The sequence below is a fragment of the Bacillus rossius genome, chromosome 2 (assembly GCF_032445375.1).
Source record: "Bacillus rossius redtenbacheri isolate Brsri chromosome 2, Brsri_v3, whole genome shotgun sequence".
NCBI classification, from domain to species: domain Eukaryota; kingdom Metazoa; phylum Arthropoda; class Insecta; order Phasmatodea; family Bacillidae; genus Bacillus; species Bacillus rossius.
The window spans coordinates 88,189,540-88,213,137 of NC_086331.1; the positions used below are offsets into that span (position 1 = coordinate 88,189,540).

Genomic DNA, 23,598 nt, shown 5'->3' on the forward strand with positions numbered 1-23,598 from the left:
GGATGCCCTGCAAGACCACCGCACAAGGAGAGCAGGTGTTAGAGCCATACGGTCGAGAAAGCATGTGCTGTACAGCGAATACAGCAATAAGCTAGCCATAACGTGGGAGGATGACAAACGTTTAATCTGTGAAGACGGAAACCGCACGGTCCCCCACGGCTATATCGGAGGCGACGAATAATTTTTTTCTGTAAATAGTTTTATTTTTAATAGTTTGGTAGTTTGGTTTCTGTTTCCATTCGTCGTATAGTTTCCATTTTTTGTTTTATAGTTTTCATTTTGTTGTATAGTTTCCATTTTTGGTGTATAGTTTCTTTTTGTTGTATAGTTTCTGTTTCAGTTTATGTTCTTAATTTAATAAATAAGATTTTACCTACATATTACTTATTATTTTTTAATTGTTATAACCTATATCCCCCAAGGTACTGATACTTATAAATGTCTTAGAGAATGGTAAAATGTAATTATACGCACACAATAAAAATATCTGCTTCCATGCAGCTTTTTAAATACGAGTACGCAAACATGAGAAGAAAATATTACTTGTGAGTTAGGACTCTGAAAAAATTTCTGGTCTGCTAAGATGGAGTAATAAATGTTTTTTTTAAAATTATCATTACTTTAACTATCGCATCCACAACGATAGTATTGATAACATATATTTTAGTTAAAACCTATAAGAAAACATGGTGGTTACAACAGCAAAATGACTGTGGATTTTTGACTATAAGGGTCATAATAATGCTGGTACGGGATAGGAACTCGACCTTACATACACTAGCGTACTTTAAAAACCTACACTTGATGATACCATCAGATGAAATCAAGATGGTGGTCTCCACTAAATAAGATGGCTGCCTCTGGCAGACGATTTTATATATATATTTTTTTATAATAAATTATTTTCAAGAATGTGGTGTAACGAAAAATTGTAACAGGGATGAGTGGGGTGTTCGATGCCGATGTCATTGTAACAGAGGAGCGGGATGCTAGATGGTTTATTCGTAATGTAGAGGAGTGGGGTGTTCGATGCGTAGGTTTTTTTTCTAGAAAACCAAATGGCGGATGTATTAGCATAGATTGGCATATGGATTAGCATAGATTGGTATATGGATTAGCATAGATTGGCATACGTGTTAGCATAGATTGGCATACGGATTAGCATAGATTGGCATGGATTAGCATAGATTGGCATAGATTAGCATGGATTTGATGACGTCATCCAAAAGGTTGGCAACATCGAGGGTCGCAAGGCTAAAGGTCAGGGTCGAATTTCAATGTCAGGGTAAAATTTCAAGGTCAAGGTCAAATTTCAAGGTCAAGGTCAAATTTCAAGGTCAAGGTCAAATTTCAAGATCAAGGTCAAACTTAAAGGCCAAAGGTCAAGGTCAAAGTTCAAGGTCGGCTCCTGGATCCTGCGCCTGTCCTTGAATCGGTATTTCCTATCTACTCGTAACGGGACATTTTTTCGTGCGTACATGGCTGATTAACGTAACGGGACACATTTTCGTGCGTGCATGGCCGCCGGAAGTGACGTAATCCAACAGGGATGATGAAGCGAAGCCTTAAGGTGGCTGCCGCGGATCCCCAGATCCCCCTCCCCCCCCCCCCTGACCAATATGAACTATATACATCTACTCACATTGAGGTGGACAAATTTTCCTGGGATCAGGTTTTCTGGGTTATAACTGACCTTATCCATGACGTGGTTATAGGAATGGATTTTCTCGGGGATACTAAGGCAGTAATAAATTGTAAACAGAGAACCATAAGTTTTTATTTAAATGCAAACTTAATGTGGGATTGGAGAAGAAAATGGGAGGAGTAGGGTAGTGTGTGGAGGCATAGAGGCAGCCAAAGAACGATTAGGACAAGTTGAAACAGAGCGAATTAAGGCTTAGATTGATTAGTATAGTGAGGTGATTATCTATAAGGTAATAAGGTAAAATTATCATATTGAATTATTTGATGACTGCCCTGTCAAATGCATACCCTACCAGTTCCCCTTTCCAAAAAATGGGAGCCTTTAAGGAGATAATTAAAAAGTTATTGAGAGAAGATACAATCACACACTCTAACACTGTTTATGCATCGCTGGCCTTTTTTGTAAAGAAAAAAAAGCCAGGGGAATATCGGCTCGTGCTGGACTATCATATTTGAATGGGTAGATTAGGCTAGGACCTCACCCTCACCCTAAGATTGACATTTTATTTCAATATCTCATTGAGGCAAAATTTAACAAGATTTTTGATTTGCACACGGCATTTCATCAGTATGTCCTGGATAAGCAGAATCAACAGTTTGCAGGTTTTGTAACACCATGGGGTCATTATGAATGGAAAACTGTCCCTTTTGGGTTCAACTTTGGATCCCAATGCTTATCCCGGATCTTAGGAAAAATCGTACATGATTACCAGTATAAATTCGTTTTGAACATCCTAGATGACATATGTATCTTTTCAAATTTCTCGGACGAACATTTCGAGTATCTTTGTCTAGTACTGGATAAATTAAAAATGGCTGGTTTACCATCAATCCAGATAAGGTGTGTTGGGTGCATCGCAGATCACCTTTTTGGGGTTTATAATCAGACGGTAAGATGGAAATGGATCCTTAGAAAATAGTGCGCATTATACATTTTTCCCCACCCAAAAATTTAAAAGGCATGGGGATGTAAGGGTATTTCAGCCAATTTATACCTGATTATGGTACTTCATGTGCCCCGCTAAATGCCTTGAAGAGAAAAGGAGTTAATTTCGTGTGGGGAGAGGAGCAGGAGTGAGATTCTAAAGACCTAAAATTTGCTATTTCGTAACACACCCCCCCCCTCGTTTTGGCCTTACCTAACATTGAAAAAGTGTTGATTCTAGTAAAGCCCTGGGCTGTCCTGTTTCAGGAAGGAGAAAAGGGGATGCAATCCATAATGTTTGCTAGTAGGACCCTAAATAGGAATGAACAGCGATATGGAGTTTACGAAAAAGAAGCATTGGCGTGCGTTTATGTTTTTGAACGATTTGTGATTACTTATAGCATGATGAGTTTGAGCTATAGACCGACAACCAAGCCCTTACATGGTTGTTTACACACCTGAGACAATTAAATAAACTTGGCCACTGGATCATGCATTCACCCAGTTTAAATTAAAAATAAAACATGTAAAGAGTAGTGTATAATAGTTTCTCCAAACACTGTGTTCTGGGTTGTGGAGCCGGAGACGAACTGCCATCTTAGATTTGTGACGTCACGGCGGCCATTTTGGACTCAAAATGACTCAAAATTCCTCATAAATGACTCAAAATCCCTAAAAATTTCCCATTTCGCCGAAAAAATGCCTGCTTTAAAAGGAAATTTCCCATTTTTGTCCTTAAAAATGCCAACAGCTTGAAATGTCCATATTGAGGCTTAAGAATCCATATCTACAGCCTCCAATAAGCCTCTGACGACATAATGTAGTATGACGTCACCGTTGCAATTTCCGTTACGGCCGCCATCTTGAAAATCTTTATTTATTACCCGATTTTAATGAAAAAAATTTATAAAAAATTCAATAAAATTTAAAAATTTTTTTCTTCAAAAAACACACGTCCGTCATGGAGTCCTCGGTTAGAACCCCTGAGGACAAAAAATAAATGTCGACAAAATCCTTTTCCTCCACGGAAGCCACCGGCAGACTGACCTTCCACCACTAATGCCAAGGTATATATATCGCCAGCTAGTATGACATGTCCGCCATCTTGAAAATTTGTACTTTGACGGGACTTGATCGTGAGTCGCGGGACGATGCGCCACGGGCACGGACGATGCGCTGGACATTTCGCGGACCTGTGATGGCTAGGAGCATGTACGCCCTGTATTTGGCAAGTACGCAGAAGAGACGTGTGAAGTGCGTGTAATTTTTGGAGGCCATGATTTGGCGAGCCCAATTTACGTGCGCGGCGAGGAAACAGCGTACGTGCCGCGTCGCGCGAATGAACTACGCGCGACCATGTAACTTCGACGTTCAGCATGCTAATCAAGTGGCTTGTACGATGGAGGTTTCTTCTAGATCCACGATCATGCAAATAAGTATCGTCGGCCCATGTCCTTGTGTAGGCCCCCGGCCCGAAGCTTTGAAGCGAGCTGTGCGTCGTCCAGCGATTTAAATTTTGGAACAGCTGTGCGCATCTAGCAGAAACGGGCTTCTGTGTTTGAAAGACCGTAACCGTAAGATGTAAGTAAATTTACGGGTGTTACACACTTTACAATTGATTAGAAAAAGACATTTCCTTTACGTTAGACCAGACTTTGAACTTGGATTTTGCTGTGCTGTGTAACAAGCTAGCTAATGCACTTCGCCCCACCGGACCACAAAAATTTTAATATTGCAAATAAAAGTAAAGACTTTAAAAAGCAATAGATTATTGTTAGGGATAAGATAATATTTTACATTTCGTTAACGTAAAATTATTTTATGCGGCCACATTTTAGATGGCAATTTTTTGTGTAGAATGTTAAACGATAATAGTTAGGTGTAACTGTACACAAAATGTTCGTATATAATAAGTAGGTATAAAACAAAATAGAGCTATTAACATTTTTTCCCAGCATAATGGTTTTTAACGTATAAAATAATGTATATTTTTTGGTATTTTGCCTAACATTTTTACTATTAAATTTGCTGTTAATCTATTTGAGAATTTTTATTGATGCTGAAAACGCTACTCCGTAAAATTTTTAATCTCTGCCTTTTCTTTTATTTTTAATTTACGTTTTTGAATTTTTTGTCTGTACATTGTTCTGGGGGAAACACGTCAAGCAAAGGTGCGGCTTAAAAATTAGCGTAATATTTATGCATGTCGCGCAAAACAGACGCAAATTCCAGAAAGGGAGCGGGAAATTGTGGTCGTTCGCCCTGGGATAGGGGAGTTCTTACACATTTAGCAGGTATCTTTTATAGAGTAATTTTTGTGGAGTGAATGATTACTTAACTTTTACCTATTTCAAGAATTCTTCACCATATTTTATTAAATAAATATAATTTTACTTTAAATTAATTTTTTTTATCGAGCAAGGATCGAACCAAGGACAGAAATATATCGAATCAATAATTATTTCAATTAGTGAATTTTTTGATGAATTTTGGAATTTTTTCTGAATTTTAAGCTCAATGATTACAGATTAAAAAAAAATAGTGGATTCCAAGATGGTGGATGTGGTGTTTAGAATACCGAAGTCCTGATCAAGGCATACAGCGACGAAAACGTCCGAGCTTGGCCGATTCCTCACGATTGGCAAACCCCCACAATAAACCAACACAAAGTCGTAGTCCCATAAGAAATACATTGCGCCCGTATGCCCTATTTCCATCTACTAATGTGGATAATTTATTTTATTGTACAAACATTCCTTTGGGGTGAATTGATTAGGCAATATTTTTTTTTCTAATGGTGGAAAATAGGCTACTACTGATCGATAAACAAATGGAACAATGCATACGTATTCAAAACAACAGCTATAAAATATCTACCTAACGAAAAACTCGAAAATAATAATTCACACAATTGGAAAAGTCAGAATCATGAGGATATTTTTACAGCAAGCATTACTTACTGTCCCACCTTATTCCGGGACTTTAGTTGGGAATGGCTTACAAACGTACGCTGCGAGAAACAAACTCACGACCCTAGTGTTATACGCCAGGTATGCTGCCGCTACATCACTGGACAAGCTTTATTAATTTAATAAAACATTTGTAAATCAGGGACATACTTGAGTCCTGGGGCTCTTCCTTTGGACAATCGCCGCATCATCTTGATTTCAACGACCTCAGATACTGCTATTCCCCTCCACCAGGGGCGCCCGCAGGGGGGGGGGGGGCAGTGGGGCAGTTGCCCCCCCTGAGATTTTGAGTGAAAAATACGTTTAACATATAATTTGAAGAAAATTACACATAACTTATTAACAAATGCAACAGTAATTAATTATTGTTCAAAATAATTGGATGATCGACGATCGTAGCTGGATGATGTGTCAACTCAGCTGCCGGCTGCCACTCTAGTCTGAGACTCTCCCGCCTCCACGGTCTCTTCCTGCCCGCTCCCACACCCTACACAATGCCGGACATCGCTCACATTCCGTTGCCCGCCGTAGAGTACTAGCGCCTAGACAGGCTCGTACTATGCGCCAGAATCTTTCTGCGCATGCGCGACAGGCCTAGTGGCGGAGGGGAAGGTGAAGCGAGGACGGTGTGGAAGAGTTGAAAGGGTAGGAAGCGCGGAACTTGGAAATCATATAAAAAAAGAGTGCGCGTATAATGAATGACCTTGGAAAGGGTCAGGGAGAGCCCTATCTGAAAAGAAATTTGCACAGTTTTCTAACACTTCGAAGGCATCAGCGCGAGAATCACCCTTACAATGTGGATGCGCCAACAAACATACAGTCTAAATGATATAAGAGAACATGTATACGCCTGGAATCACAAACCACAGAGGCAGTGATGCGTGTTGAGAATGATAATGTAACGTCCAAGCCCCTTGACGTGAGTTTTCTGTAACACAAAAATTCTTATTTGATAATTTTTTCAACTCCCTTCCCGAAATAAATTCCTATGGTGCCACTGAGTCCGCCCTCTTAATATCTATACATAGTCAGTGACACTAAAAGGTAATTTTTACACTGTAAAGACATATGTATATATGTATATTTCCAGTCCATTGTTGGAATTATTTCATGCTATTTCTTCAAATTTAAATATATGTTTAAATTGAATTTAACTTTATTTTGAAGTTTAGTCTATACTAATCCTGTATCAAAGTTATAATGGCATTAGATTTTATAAACAAATTTTAAGATTGCCTGTTTTATATCATGATCTGTCTAGTGATTAAATGCAAGAAAAAGCTGAAAGCCTTAAAAGTCGTTAAAACACTAAATCCATTCATCCATACACATATAATAAATCCTAAAGTGTGTTTGTTGGTTTATTATGTTTTATTGGTTTATTTGTCCATCTTTCACGCTTCAACGGAGTGACTGATCGACCTGATTTTTGGTGTGCAGACAGTTTAGAGGCCCGATAAAAACATAGGCTACTTTTTATCACGGAAAAATGTACGGTTCTTGTGAGATAGATCTGGAGCGTAATAATGTAATTACTTCTTCATGCTGAAATGGCTGAAAGGATTTTGCCATTGCATTGTTGAAACTTAATTTCCTAGTGATATGCATGTCTTCAAGATATACACATATTAATGGTTTATTTTTAGGTTACCTGGGTTTGAATTGATAGTTGTTAGGGAAATCAAGCTTTGATTACATATGGTTTATATGGTTTCATTGATTTAGCTTTGTGATTTGGTTTCGTTGTCTCGGTGTAGTTTAGATTTATTGTATGGTATTTTTCTCATTTGATATTGGTAGCTATCTCCATGAAAATCCTAAAGAACGAATACGAAATTATGTACACCTGAGGTTAGATACAATTTTAAAAATGATGTAACTGATAAAAAACGACTTTTCCGGCACCATTGGTTAAATGAATACAATTGGTTGGCTTACTCTGAAATTGCCAAAGCTGCATTTTGTAAGTTGTGTGTTTTGTTTAAGCCACGAGTGAGTCATGGTAGTTATCAGGGTGGTTTTATTACACGTCCCTTTAATAATTACGAAAAATTTCATTAAAGTGCAAAATTACATGCAGGTTCGGCATGGCATCAGGAGGCTTTGGAAAAGTCTACTAATTTCTTGTCTATCATGAAATGTGAACAGAAAAGTATTGATGTTCTGGTAAATGAAGGGCTAGATCAACAGATAGAAGCAAACCGAAAAATGATACAACCAATACTGTCATCTATACTTTTTTGTGCTCTCCATGATCTTCCGTTAAGAGGAAAACAGACAAGCACGCAGTTTTTAACGACTTGCTGAGTTTTCGGGAAGAGTCAGGTGACGTTACTTTGGCAGACCACTTGAATAATGCACCAAAAAATGACACCTACATCTCACGCAGAGTTCAAAATGAACTAATTGAAACCAGCGCAACAGTTTTAAGACATGATCTTATTGAAAAAGTAAAGAGAAATGAAATATTCTCAATTTTGGCTGATGAGACTATGGACACTTCAGGAACAGAACAGTTGTCACTGGGAGTAAGATATTTAGACAAGACTGAAAATTGTATTAAGGAAGATTTTCTTGGTTTCACACCCTTAAAAGATGGTTTAGATGCCGAAAACGTGGCAAACGCGATTACTTCTACCTTAAAAACATGGGGCTTAAACTTGAATAATGCTGTTGGCCAGGGATATGATGGATGCAGTACAATGGCTGGACATGTTACAGGGGTACAAAAAAGAATAAATGACGAGTATCCTATGGCTTTATTTTTCCATTGTTCAAGGCATAGTCTCAATTTAGCTGTCCACGATTCAAACACATTGTCACAGATTAGGAATACTGTAGGGACAATAAAAGAGACAGTTAAGTTTTTTTTTTCGAAAAAATGGGCAGAGAAGAGAAATTGTTGGCATACTTCAGACGCTCTGTGAGACCAGGTGGACAGAAAAATATAAGTCAATTAGAAAGTTCAATAACAAGTTTGTGGACATTATGCAAGCATTTCAAACCATGTCCACAGATGGAAACAAAGATACAAGGCAGAAGGCTTTCCAGCTTCACTGTGCATTTACAGCATCAACATCTCTAATCTGCTTGCAGATCATAGCCCAGCATTCTGGAATACTTGAGGTTGTGAGTCAATTGCTTCAAAGTCCGAGAGTTGATTTGTTGAGAGTATCAAACCATATTCAACAGTTAATTTCCACCTTCGAAACTTACAGAGAAGAAAGTGTCCAAGAGTTTGACAAAATAATGAAGCTGTTTGAAAAAAATACTGAAGTTCTAAGCATTAGTCTTTCAAAACCTCGAGTAGTACAAAAGCAAACACATCGTGCAAATCAGCCTACCGAAACAATCAATGAGTACTACAGATTATCAATACATCTTTCCTACTTGGACTGCTTGATACAATCGTTGAAAGACTGATTCTCCATCCGTCATTGGGCTGCATTTGAAATTTTCAAGTTGCACCCAAGAGAAATAAAAAGAATGTCAAAGGAAGAATACAAAAAATCCATGGAAGAAGTTGGTAAAATATATTCCAAGCTATTGGACAATTTCCAGAACGAGGTCACTGTATGGTACACTCTCTGGAAAAATTCTCAGACCAATGATGAAGACTTTGAAAAAATGCATTTTATAGACATACTACAACATGAGCACACATATTTTTTGCCTGCAGTGGCAAAATTTCTTCAGATTGCATTATGCTTATCACCAACAACCTGCACGGTCGAAAGGTCGTTCAGGTAAGACCACAAAATAATATTTAATAGATATATGTATGAATGAACGAATCTATTTCAACATTGAGGTGAATTAAAATGGAACTATTTCAAACACCATTAATCAAAATAAAACTCTAGATATAAATTAAGAGTCGAAGTAATAGTGTTAACAAGTAATGTTGCGGCAGAACTATTTAGGCTATAAAACAATTTTTTTTATATTCTAAAAACCATCTCATCTTTTAAACAGTTTAGCTTGTACCCTTAAAAATTATACAAATAAATAATTATATATTTATAATTTTTACATTTTTATGCACTTTTACTTTTGGTAGTAATTAGTAAAAGCAAATAGGCCTACATATGCCTACATTATGAATTTACTTTAAATTCATATGATTACTTGTTCTTGCTCTATTATCTCTTGGCAATAACTAATCTTAGAATGTTTGATCCACAGCACTCTCAGACGAGTAAAGACATGAATAAGAAGCACGATGTCAAATAGTCGCCTGAGTGGACTGTGTCTTCTCTCTGCCCACAGAGGCAAATTAAAGAAGACAAGGACAATTTCATTGAAAAAGTTGTTGACGCATTTGCCGTTGACTCCAGAAGCGTTCACTTCCTGTTAAAATGAAAAATTTGTGATTGTGTGAAGAATAGTAATAAACAGACAGTTAGATTTCCTTGAAAATTGTTTGTATTATTTTTTCAATCCCTATATTTAGCGTATAAAATTATGAAACAGCTGACTTTGCCCCCCCCCCCCCCTGGGAAAAAATCCTGCGGGCGCCCCTGCCCACCACTCCACCACAGGGAGTACCACCCTGAGTGTCACCCAGCAAGTAACAAATATAACATTACGAAATGCTAGCTTTAAATAGACCTACATGTGGCAGGATTAACAGTATTCACCAATTTTATTTTATAAGTTTGCATCTTGCGAAAATACTTCTTTGAGTTGCGAAAATATCTCTCAATTTGAAGTGTTCCTTACATTTCCAGAATAAGTTGATTTATACAGCCTTTTTTTTTATTACGTAAGGATTACAACCTGTTAGTAATAATATTATAAATATGCCTTACAATAGTGTTGCTGAATACGAATACTAAGATTAACGATTAAATGCTTGTTTACATGTACGTTTAGTTGATATGAATGCACAGAATTGGAAGCATTCCCTTTTTTCCCCCTAGAGCACACAAACTGTCTCAGCAACCAGTAGACTATCGCCGTTGAGTTATGCTATGCTTCTTCAGAATAAGAGACATCTGAAGTTACCTAGTTAGACAATGCATTCACTCGCTTTATTTTAGTTTTACACTCAAGGTGTAACCATTATAAAGGAAATTAGCACAATGTATCATAAACCTTTTCTGCCTACTTTTTGAAAACACATTACATCCTAAATTTTGTACCATAAACTGTGATATAACATGAATTGTACAAATAAACTACTACTTACGCATTAAATCCTTCTCCTGAGCTCAGAACACACTGTAAGCAAAAAATCAGTAACACGGCATTAACCTTAAGGGGTAACTGCTACAATAAAACACAGGTATACTAAAAAATAAAATATTGAATATTTTATGCAATTTATTTTTTTAGAAATATTATAATTTTGATAAAGGTTTAAATGCATCAGAGCCCGTAGTCTACTTGTAAAATAATTGGCATATTTCTAAACCATGATTCATACATAATATAAAATTCCATTCCTGAAGCCTACTATAGGTTCCTAGTATTCCAAAATTCCAACGTTATCCGACTCGCAAAGTCTACAGTGCCATACTCAGCATGCTTTACAATTATTACAGTATAATAATATGACATAAAGCGAGAGTGAATTAGATGCATATTTACCCAGTATATCCTCACCACCAGGCCTGAGTGGATGATTATGTCATGCATTAGTTTTATTGAAGGCCTACCAAAACCTACCACAAATCTGTCAGTATAGTTAACCACATGAGTCTAAAAACCACTACAAACACAGAGTATCATACTCGACTCGATTTATGCTTAATAATTTTGACATCTAATACACACTACTTTCAATTGTAATACCCAGAATACTATATAAATACTATAGGACCAAAACCTCAACAATGCCCGGAGACAGTAACAGAAACTAAGTGATTTATACTTGTGTAGTCTGCAGGAATTCACAATCAATATGTTTTATGTCTGCCATAGTGTCATTTCAAAAATACCCCCATGAATGATGATAGAAATGAACACAAAGCACCTTAATACCACCGGCTTACAAAAGTCATATGTACTACCGATATCACTTCCCACAGGTTTAACAAAATAATAATAAAACAAATCTTTTGATTAGAAACACGGTAATAGCCTTTGAAACAAAAGGCAAACATGCCATATGTAAAAAATATCGTTCCGAGTGGGGAAACAGGTAAGAAAATAATAGCCTAATAAATCAGTGTTTTATTTATTAGATTATATTTACACTATTAACTAAAACCGAACAATCTAAACAACATCACCATCCCGGATTCTTCGGTCCCCGATGATCCAATTTTTGTACACGAAGCCCATCGCTCGTCATCCGCTATCGATCGCCAAGAAGTCATTCAATCACTTCTGTTCACTGCTCTCACCACCCTTGCAATTGCTGTCACTCACTGCTTTCGCGGGTCATCCGCCTCGTTTATATACCTCTCATCCCCGCCCTGGAAAGGGCTCATAACCCTTCGAAGTGTCGCGTCAACAGAATCCCCGACATAACACTCGAATGTGCGAGAACAATGGCGTCCTAGTTACGCCACAACGCGCAGAAGGAGTTCTGGGAACACACCGAACTCTCGAGAGGGAAGTAGTGAGGCGTCGTGCTAATCAGATTACCATATAGCGGAGTGATGGTCGCTATCTGTGTACGAGAGGTGAGGCTTCCCTGTACCACCCCACTGGTCTGCGCACCGGGCTGATTTGCCTGCTTCGTTACCTCGCCTCTAGTATCCTCGTAACAATATTTACAATTAGTAAGTTTTCTATCGAACTCAGAGCATGACATTAATTTGAATTACCTTCAATTTAAAACTGGCACAACAATTACATTATGATGCTCAAAATATGCCCAGGCAAAGCTCAGACGACACCCAGGCGAAACCCAGATGACACTCAAACGAAGCTCGGGAAAACCAAACGACCATCAGGTGACACTGAGGCGATGCTTAGGAGATACTCGGTCAATACTTCAATGATGGTCAAACAATGAACAGCCGATTCCCACAATGCTCAAACAAAAATTATTAATGTACCTAGAACTATATGTACTAAACTCTAATTTGTTCTTTATCTTCTTTGTTTTAATTCCACCACAACCGAAATAAAGTATGAATGTTTGTTGGTGTTACTGAGTTAGGCTGGAGTATTGTGTTGATACCCGAATATGGGTTTTTCAGATAGGGAACGCATAGTTATTATATACACTGCAGCAAGAGTATAATTACCCCAGCTGCCAAACTCTATGTTTTCAACAAAAAAATGTTGCTCGGTTCAAGTGAAGAAGTTGTCTCAGGTTTATATTGGGAAATCTATATCAAATGTCTAGAGTTGGTAGAATCAGAGAAGAGATGGTGTTTTAGTAGCAAGAGCAGTGGTCTCTTCAAAATACGACATGGCAGCATGCCATTTAGAGTGATCAACCTACCTGATGTGTATAAAATAATATTTGTATAATATAATAATATTTGTGTAATTTAGTAATTAGAATATTATGTTTAACTTTTAGATTTGGTTTATGTATTTAACATAAAATAATGTAAAACGAACATTTTACTAAAACATTACATCTTAGAAATTTGACATCTTAGGCAAAAAATAATGCCATATTTGAATTCAGGGTACCAAATTCATATGAAATCAGCTCCAAATACCCCGACACTAAAACTATTGTCAGCCTTGACTGATTCAGATGACCAACATTTAGAGTTATGTGAATCTGTTTGTTTATTAAAGTAGTTTCATGCATGAAATTAGCTACTATAGCAAAGCCAATGCATGATTTTACAGATGTAAATATAAAATTTTAAATGACTTCTGATTCTCAGGTTTATTGTACCATATTTAAAGTATCTCCTGTGCATGGTTTTCCTAAAAGGAAGTAGATGGCAGTCCTAAACACAAGTATAAGTCATGTAGAGAGCGATTACTTTCGACACAGGTTCGATGTACAAAAAAAGGTCTAGAAATATTTTAAGGAACATTATCCAAAAATGTATAATACCAAAACGAAGCTTTGAGGCCAGCTGTGTTTATGATGGTGATCTCCAGAATTTTGTCAGTGGAAGTTTGAAGAATATGGTGGAAGTTGAAGTGATTCAATAAATGTTTTGGAATCTCACCACAAATATTAGTAAGTCAACTAAAACGTTTTGTCCCTCCACATAGGGCCGGAAACTACACATAAAGTTTATTGTGTGGTACATTCAGAATGCTTAGTAAGGCCACAAATAAAAGTTTACAAGAAATATTGAATCAGCTGATACATATAAATATTTTTAAATACAAAAACATTTATCATAAACATATTTTCTACAATTATAATTATATAGAGTGTAAGCATACACAATGTACAATACTTGAGAACTCACTGACTAGGTTCTGTAAAAGAGAGATAAAAAGTAGGTATAAACCTCTTGAACAACTTTTTCCACTCAGTATTCTTATAGCCGATAGCAAATTGAAAGCTGGATATTTTGGTCAAATGTTGGTAGTAAAATTCATGGCGATGGTCTTTGCAAATATGTGGCTCATTGCATGTCTGTGGCTAAATGCCAGTTATGATCGAATGTTTGCAGCCGAAATGGTTGAGGCCAAATCTTAAAAGGGCGAAAATATCAAACAGTTTTCAAATATATGCGAACTTTCGTGACACGTGGGCTTTAAAGAAAGCAAGTGGAATAATAAGTGTGGCTAGTGTAGCCCTTAAAGTTCGGGAATAGTAACAAGCCTTGTTATTAATTGTTTGCGGCCATTGTTAATATTGTTACGAACGCAGACCGGACCACAGCGCGTGCCAGGTTTGGAGCTGGCTGAAGAACCCGCACGGTCACTGAAGTCACGCGCCGTCCACTGACGTAAGGCTTGCCACGCGTGTCTGGCCGGATTACAAAGGTTCTCGCTACCCCATTCCCCCTTTCTCAAACACACGCACCATTCCGCCTCTGGCCATTGTCAATGATACTTTTAGTGGCCTGGGAATTATGTGGGTTTTCCAAGGCCGCCACGCGGAGTGGCGCGAATAAACACCATCTCCCTGGACTTTCCGGGAGTCGGGTCCACCCAAGGTGACGCGACACTTCCAACCTCCCTTCAAATCGGTTCCAGAAAGTCTGCCAAGAGTATAAAAGTAGCGACGCCAGCCCCGCGAGAGTTCCCAGTGAAGAGCGAAGAGCGGAGCAGCGGAGAGAGTCTCCCTCTCTCGGGGAGTGATACTGGCGATAACCGTGCGATCAGCGAGAGGTGAAGATGGTCAAGTGGCCCTTGCTGAGCGAACCGGATATATCGGGAGGAGATACTGCGAGTGAAGGCCTGGCGAGCCAGTCGGGTGCGACGAGCGATAGTTGGGGACTGTACTGCGACGCGGTGTGGTTGAGTGTGCGAAGGAAGCGGACAGAAGTGGACAGAAGAGCGAGCCACTGTCGAGCCAAGATCCAGTGGAAAGTGTTAACGTTTAAATAACCATTGTAATACTAATTGTTGTGGACATAGATCTTGAGTACATTAATTCAATTTATGGTGTAGACATCAGTAATAAAAAAAAACTGAACCAATTAATTGAGCTATAACTTACAAACCAAAATTTCTCCCCACATTATACTCGTAACAATATGCATAACCTAAATTCACGAGAAGTAATTTGGATTTATTGTCCAATGAAATTAATGCAGATTAGGTTTAAACCACATACAGTATAGCTGAATTCCTTAGGGCCATATTCACCATTGAAGAGTTTCAAAAATTGTATTTGCGTGAAATACCAAAAAACTTTTGATAATAAACTACAATTCCATTGATTTTATTTTACGCAAAGATTTATTCAGCTGATTGTCATATTTATATATATATATATAGTAGTATAGGAAAGTATGTCCGGGGACAGGCTCCAGGTGGTGGATTGGGATTGTCGGTCCGCCATCTTGGATTGTGTCGTCACGGCGGCCATCTTGGATGGTTGTGACCTTGACCTTTGACCTTGACCCCGACGGCCATTTTGGACCCGCCATCTTGGATGCAGCGTAACGGGACACGGCGTAACGGGACACAGTGTAACGGGACAAGTAGGTCACGGTCGCCATCTTTAAAATCCGCCATCTTTAAATCGAGCGCCCCACTCATTATGATGAAATTTTCGTCTCCCGTCATATTAATTTTTTCTGTTCTGCTGGAGGCCGCCATCTTGGATACCGTCGACTCTGTTTCTGTTGTTTGTTCCTAGATAGCGCCAGCGTCGCTCTTGATTTTTTTCTGTTCCACTGGAGGCCGCCATCTTGGATACCGTCGACTTTATTTCTTTTGTTTGTTCCTAGATAGCGCCAGCGGCGCTCATGTTTTTTTCTGTTCCACTGGAGGCCGCCATCTTGAATACCGTCGACTTTGTTCTGTCGTTTGTTCCTAGAGAGCGACAGCGTCGCTCAGTCTCATCACATAAGGTCGATGTTCCATTACCTACCATAGCTATTATGAACCTTATCGCCATTTTAAAATTAATTTTTTATGAAAAATATATCGGAAACGCTGTGATTCGAACCATCGCATTCTGATCTCTAGGTTGGAAAACATACGCCTTTAACCGCTCGGCCATCGAGACATTTACCAGACTGAAAATTAAATAAGGTATGTATAAAAATAACATGCATATTTGGACTTGTAGTTTTTTTTAACTTAAAGTAATAATAGCACCACCTGTTCGAGACAGAACCACCATCTTTTATTAAGATGTAACTGTTGCAATTTCCGTTACGGTCGCCATCTTGAAAATCCGCAATTTTTATGTTAGAAAATTGGGAAAAATTTTAAAAATCATTAAAAAAATTCAATAATCGAATAAAATAATAAAAATCTTAAAAACCAATGTTGCAGTTATCGTTACGGTCGCCATCTTGGATTATATAAATGTTGCATGTTTCGTTACGGCCGCCATCTCAGTTGAGTACTATGTCATCGTTACACTTTATTGTTACGACCGTCATATTGGATCCTATTAATGTTGCAATTATCTTTATGGTCGCCATCTTGAAATTTAGACATCATCTTGGAAATCCGTATTTTTTCTGTTAGAAAATCGGGAAAAATTCCAAAATTCATCAAAAAATTAACTTATTAAAATTCTGATTGATTATATCGATTCCCGTCCTTGGTTCGAAACCGTTAAGAGCATACAACCGATCCTTCCTCCACGGAAGCTACCTAGACTGACCTCACACCACCAATACCAAGGTATACATCGTCATCTGGTATGACGTCATGTCCGCCACCTTGTCTTCGTCCGCAGAAGACCGTCATCTTGTTTTTTGTGCGTATGCTAGATGTGCTAGCAACATGTTAATATAATTTTCAGTTCACCATAACTTTAACCTCGATTGTTGGTATTAAACTTCGTCATTGACCATGTACTTCCACCTTGACCTTGAACTTTGACCTTGACATTGAACTTTGACCTTTAACCTTGACCTTGAACTTTAACCTTGAAATTTTACCTTGACCTTAACCTTGAAATTTGTCCTTGACCTTGAACTTTGACCTAGACCTTGAAATTTGACCTTGACTTTGAAATTTGACCTTAACCTTTAAATTTGTCCTTGAACTTGATCTTTGACTTTGACCTTGACATCCATCATGGATCCGACATTTTATGTTTAGAACATGCTACCAGGAGTACCCTCCGCCTGCTAGTGGTCATTACCTTCATCTTGTTTTCGTCTGCTGGTGGACACCATATTGTGTGTACTCGTCTTACCATTCTAACCCGCCGCAGTGCAGTAATAATTTATTATTACTGAGTTGCCAGACATCTTGAAATTTGAGCACCATCTTGTAATCATGTAATTATTTAGCTATAAATGCGGGGAAAAATTCCAAAAGTCACCGAAAAAATAAATTATTAATTTACAAATTCATTAGATCAGTTCCTGTCCACGGTTCGACTCTTGAACAGTGACATTGTAACTAAATATTAAATAAATTTTAGATTCTGTTTTCCATTACGTTTCGCGGAGTTTATTAATCATTCACTCTACGAAAATCAGCTCAAGACACTATACCTGACCAACGAATTAAATACAGTGCCGCTATGCTTTACATGAAAGTCTAGTTTTTTGATATTTAGATTAACCTTTAAAATGTTCATGTACAAAGTCATCCATACATATAGCCCAAGTGTCTCCGGACCATGAGATCAAGTCATGACAATGTCAGTCATATAGTCCATGAACACAGTACACACAGGAAAACGTAATGTACACACACTATACACAGGAAAACGGAATTTACATGCAGGAAAACGAAATGTACACACAGTACACACACAGGAAAACGGAATTTACATGCAGGAAAACGAAATGTACACATAGTACACACAGGAAAACGGATTTTACACACAGTACACACAGGAAAACGGAATTGACACACATGAAAACGGAAATTACACACAGGAAAACGGAATTTACACAGTAAAACGGAATTTACACACAGGAAAACCGAATGTACACACAGGAAATCGGAACATACACACGGTACACACAGGAAAAAACGGAATGATCACACATGGAGTAGCGGAAACACAGGCTTAGTTGGAAATCAGAATACAATAAATAAATCATACTTTTTTTAAATATAAATACTTCATTTATTTTTCAATAGTACACACATGACAGTTAAACAAATGATTATTGTATGTATCTAGCTTCCCTCAGTTCTTTAGGTATGAAGGATATTTCTTTAATGTTCGAGTAGTTTCCTCTACGAACAGATGCCACCAACAGTCTTAGCCGGTCAACCAGTATGTTTGGATCTTTCCATGATGTGTAAACAATCTCTTCTGCCACCATCTTCCTTGCACGTTTATTATAAATATTATGATCTCTGCTGTCCTCCGTTTTAACACCCACCACAAGGTCACATTCGTCATTGAGCAAGTGATCATCACAAGCTTGATCAGATTTATTTAATATATCACGACGTTTCCATCGTTTTGATCTCAGGGCACCGCCACAGCCTTCGGTCTTGTCCGCTTTAGCTGCCTCAGCACAGTCTTCGATCACGTCGCCAGCTTCAGAGTCACTGTAGCAATCACCGTAGAAGGCATCGTCTTCACCCAGATTACCGTAAGAACTCGTTATCGTTGATGGCGAAGTGTCTGCATCGCCTTCATGCTTCCTTTTTTAGGAGTCCGTTATTTTTACAAAGTATGGACGATCTACTGAATATAGGCTTGAGTGTATTCTCACTTTTCACGGTGTTGATACTTCCATTAGTTTCAGTCTTCCCGAAACCATCAGCATCCTTCAATATTTGTTTCTCTTCACGATCGGCGTGCTACGGCTTCCATCTTTTCTATATTAATAATATTATTTGTCTTAAAATCTCCGCATCCGTGTCACTATCACAGACGTAAAGACATCATCATCGTAGCTGTCATCAATATTGTCATGAGCTGCATCAATATAACTCATTTTATGATATCGTTTCTACATTTCAGTTGGCAGAGATTAACCACAATCTATGATCTTGTGAGCTCCATTCTCATTTTCTGTAAAAGCCTATGTGTCCAGTTTTATTATTTAATCCGTCAACCCATCATCCCAAACTCAATTAAATCATCTTAGTATATATAAAAAAAATCATCAAAGTTCCTTTCATTTAATCTTAGGAACCGCATCATCCTTTCCACCTATAGTTTAGTTTCTTGAGCCCAAGAGTCTTTCATTATATATACCATGCAGTGTTCTTCAAGAGATGTGGTATACCACCATTTCTACATACAAATCCATCCTATCAATGATTTGTTTACACATAAAAAAACCTTCACGTTATTTTTACATGTTTTATTAAATTATCTCTTCGACTAAAATAATTACCACACATAGTAATTTCTACAAAGGACACTTTGTCCAAGACATTTTAACCATCATCTGTCTGAAAACAACCATGTCTCATCTATATCACAAAGTAAACGAGGGTTAGAGGAGATAGGTCAAACAAGTGCTAGTCACTCATAGGGTAAGGAACAGGTGTTCGATACCTATCTCAGACATTGTAGCATCTATGTATTTTTCTTACCTCATGTAGAAAAATATGTTCCAATGCATACGAATTTAAACTTATTCACGTGTGACTAGTCAAAAGTACATAAATTCAAGCACGTCAACCGCAAACAAAAATTCTCAAGGATAGAGGCAGAGACTTCTCGATCGAGACACGCATACCGTCACCTGCAAATGAACATTGACCCCTCGCGCAGGAGTTGCAAGCTTGCAGAATGCTGCGGCAGTCATATGTTTGCTCGAGTCATACACACATCACGTCGCTAGTCTTCCCACTCATTTCACGTAAAACTCCAGTGAAATCGTAATCCAGCATACGTAAAGTACTTGCTGGAACCACTTCAAAGTATGCATCACGAACCAGAGCAGAAAATCAGCCTACGTATGTATAACATGCTACCATCAAAAAAAAAATTGTAGCACATATACGAGAGGAGTCGATTCCTACATACCATACTGTAAAAGCCGATACTCTGATAATTATAAGCAGCAAAATATTTCAAATCAAGACCCCGGCCAGTATACATTATTTCCATGTTGTAAAAATTCATGTTATTAATCAGCAACGAAGGAGTGAGTAACTTGGACAAAGAACCGCTTTCCAAGTATCCAGAATCTTACTGATACAGCCAATACAGTGCACCAGAGTACTCCGAAGTATAATCAATTGATTAACATCATTTAATTTTTTAATATCACGTCCGTAGTGTACACCAATATATGACAGGTTACGATTTAAGACCATAAATTTCCCACAAGTCTGTTAGTTTTATTTCGGAAAGTAATAAATTATTTCTCAGAAATAATAGATCAAGTTCCTATCAGATTTGCTCTAACGTTACGGTATTACATACACCAGCACTTTACCAAAACATCTCCCATAAAAAATCCTAAGAATGCAGATAACATACTCAGACAAAAATAATTTTAGCAAAATAAACTGTCTTGAACATTATTGGTAAAAATAATAACACACACAAACAAGTCAAAACGTGCATTACAACTCCGACCAAAATTACGTGTCACATGTAGCTATACATTAAGATGAATGAAGTATGCTAAGAAAAAAAAATCAAATAATATTTTTTATTCTATAATTTATTTAAAAGTTTACATTTATATACAAAGAAATTTGACACTGTATATATATCGTATACATTTCTCAGTTCATGTGACATTCATTTTTATTAAAATAAATTATTATATTTCGTTTTTAGAGTGACAAAATACAAATAATTCATACAGATCACGATACATCAGTTCAGGAGTGTAGCACCTTAGAGGACCAGAGATGTTGATGCTAGAAACCTTCCTTTACAAAATTTATAATGTTTTTTCAAGTATAATTTTCGTGTAACCTGTACACCGCACTTCTCACACAGAAATTTTACACGGTCAAGATTTCTTCTGCAGCCATGCTATTCATGGATGCGTGTACTTCCTAGTCGTTCAAATCGTTTACCACAGTAGCAGCACTGATACAGATATTCATCGCAATTACCATCGCTTCCCCGCTGTACAACTTGCAAATGAACTTTGCTTTTACAATGCCTAATCAAATTACTTTTGTTTGTGAAGTGTACACCACACGGGTCACACGGAAATGTCACACGATTAGCGTTTCTTCTACAGACATGATTTTCATGTCTTCTTGCATGTTGACGGTATTTAAAACTTTTGTCACAGTACGTACACAGATGTCTCGTCGTTAGACCTTGAGTCACCGACGGCTCGGAAAGTATCTTACTTTCAATGTACACTGCTGTTGTAGGCGACGAAGTCCCGTATATTGCATGAGCTGGAGATTTCCCAGTCGACATTGACAGATCATCTGTACTGGATGCCAAAGAATCTGATGTATACACGACTGATGCAGAAGCTGGGAATTGCTCACAAAATGTTGTATTTACCAAATGCGGTGTAGTTGCAGGTATCGGAGTCTCCTCTGCGTTCGATAATGCACACATTGAAGTCTCTTGGAGTGAAGAGACAGTAGATACAGCCATCATCGGGATCTCTGGAGATGGTAGCCTCGTTACCATCGGAATCTCTGGAGCTGCCCTCATCGTTGTCATCGGGATCTGCTTCGTCATCATCGCTTCCGTCGTCAGGGACCCCGGTGAAGACGCGAGACCCTCCGACAAGATCTCTGCAGCCGTTGACCCCGCCACCATTGGGATTTGTACCGATGTGATCGTTGCTACCATTGAGTTCGGATACACATGAATATTCATGTATCGGACTTATATGCAGACAAGTCAATCCATCAGATCTGCACCTGCTGTCTAAGACTCGCTTAAATATCAGCGTCCGCTTGTATAATACGCAAGTCAATACATCATCCATTGTTATTACTTAAAAAAAAATTAGGAATTTAAAAGAGTACAAGTTTAAATTATATATTCAAAGAACTAATCACACATCCTACATACACGGTTAATTTAGACTTACTAGAAGGACCAAGAGTCTCTGAACAATGGAACTTTCAGAACTCAAACATAATTTAAATTGTATTATGTACAGCTACACAAAACCTCCAACTGACTCCAAATGTCTACAACACATGACTAAAATATATTATCCGATAACAGGCTAGGTCCAAAGTCAATTATTTTTTGTACCTCTCATCTTCAGTTCAGAGGACCTTCAGTGTTGATATAGCTACAGCCAAGACCTGCCCAGTACCATACATCTTCAAAGCCTTCCGAGTCGACCCTTCTTAAGCCTTACGACAAAAGTCTCCGAAACAAGAGACCTACTCTATAAGTTTACTAGACATTTATATGCTTGTCATAGCACACATCGATTAATATCTTCGTAAATAACCCAAAATATTATCAGACCACCAGCATTCGATTTATACACCAACATATCCATCAACACAAGTCCATTCTACATTAAGCTCCTCACTTACTTCCACCAGTCTACTCAGCTACACTCAGTACACAAAAACTAAAAGAAGTCAATTAACAACCTAGTATTTATGTACATTCGGTCATTTAACATGAGGTGCCCGCCATATTGAAATTTGGGCACCATCTTAGATATTTGTATTTATTGACTTATTAGTTCGGGAAAAATTCCAAAATTCACCGAAAAAATCACACATTATTTTACATATTGAATCGAAACTTGCTTCGATCTATGGAAAAAGCTGAAAATAAATTTAATTTAAATACCAGAAAAGTGTCAGGTTCGAGAAATAAAACAGCAATAAGTCTTTTACAAACATAATATTTATTACACAATTTCTATCCTACTACATGGTCACTTGCGAAAGCCAGCAATCTCATAAAAATTTAGCCCTGCATAGACGTGTAAAGACTACATCTTAGCTCCAACAGCTCCAAATGCTCCAAATGGCTCCAACAGCACCAAATGGCTCCAAATGCTCCAAACGGCCTCCAAATGACTCCAAACGCTCCAAATGGCTCCAAATGGCTCCAACTGATTTAAATTAATTTTTTTTTATCGAACTTGACATGTTCACATGCATGACTTTATTAGTATACATTTTTGGATGTCAGTGGTGACTTTTTTACACCTTTACGTTATAAGTTTTATTTAGAAATGAGCTTTTCGAGAAATTGTTAAAATCCATTTTGAAAAATATATTAATTTTTCTTCAAGTTTATACACATGCATTTAATTGAAACCATCATTTTATGTAGCCAGCTTCCTTCAGTTCTTTAAGAATGAAGGATATTTCTTTGATGTTCGAATAGTTTCCTGCACAAAGCGAACCATGTAGTAGTCATAGCCTGTCAACCAATATGTTAGGATCTTCCCATGAAATATAATCAATCTCTTCTGCTACGTTCATCTTCCTATTATGTTTATAATAAATATTATTATCTCTGGTGTTTTTCGTTTCAACACCAACCACAAGGTCACTTTCGGTATCGAGCCAGTGATTATTACAAGCTTGATCAAGATAATTTATTTTATTACGACGTTTCCACCGTTTTGGTCTTAGGCCGCC

General features: G+C 37.7%; 1 protein-coding gene across 25 annotated transcripts in view; it reads right to left on the bottom strand.

The window, feature by feature from the left end:
• The window catches only part of LOC134529441 (uncharacterized), a 631,226-nt gene that overhangs the window by 90,398 nt on the left and 517,230 nt on the right, over window positions 1-23,598 (bottom strand). For 10 of the 25 annotated variants that reach the window (XR_010074585.1, XR_010074601.1, XR_010074599.1 and 7 more), the window contains one exon: window positions 10,790-10,821. The exons of the other annotated variants lie outside the window; for them this stretch is intronic. The gene's annotated coding sequence lies outside the window, so the exon portion shown is untranslated. The remainder of the gene's footprint in view (window positions 1-10,789; window positions 10,822-23,598) is intronic. 25 annotated transcript variants of the gene reach the window in all.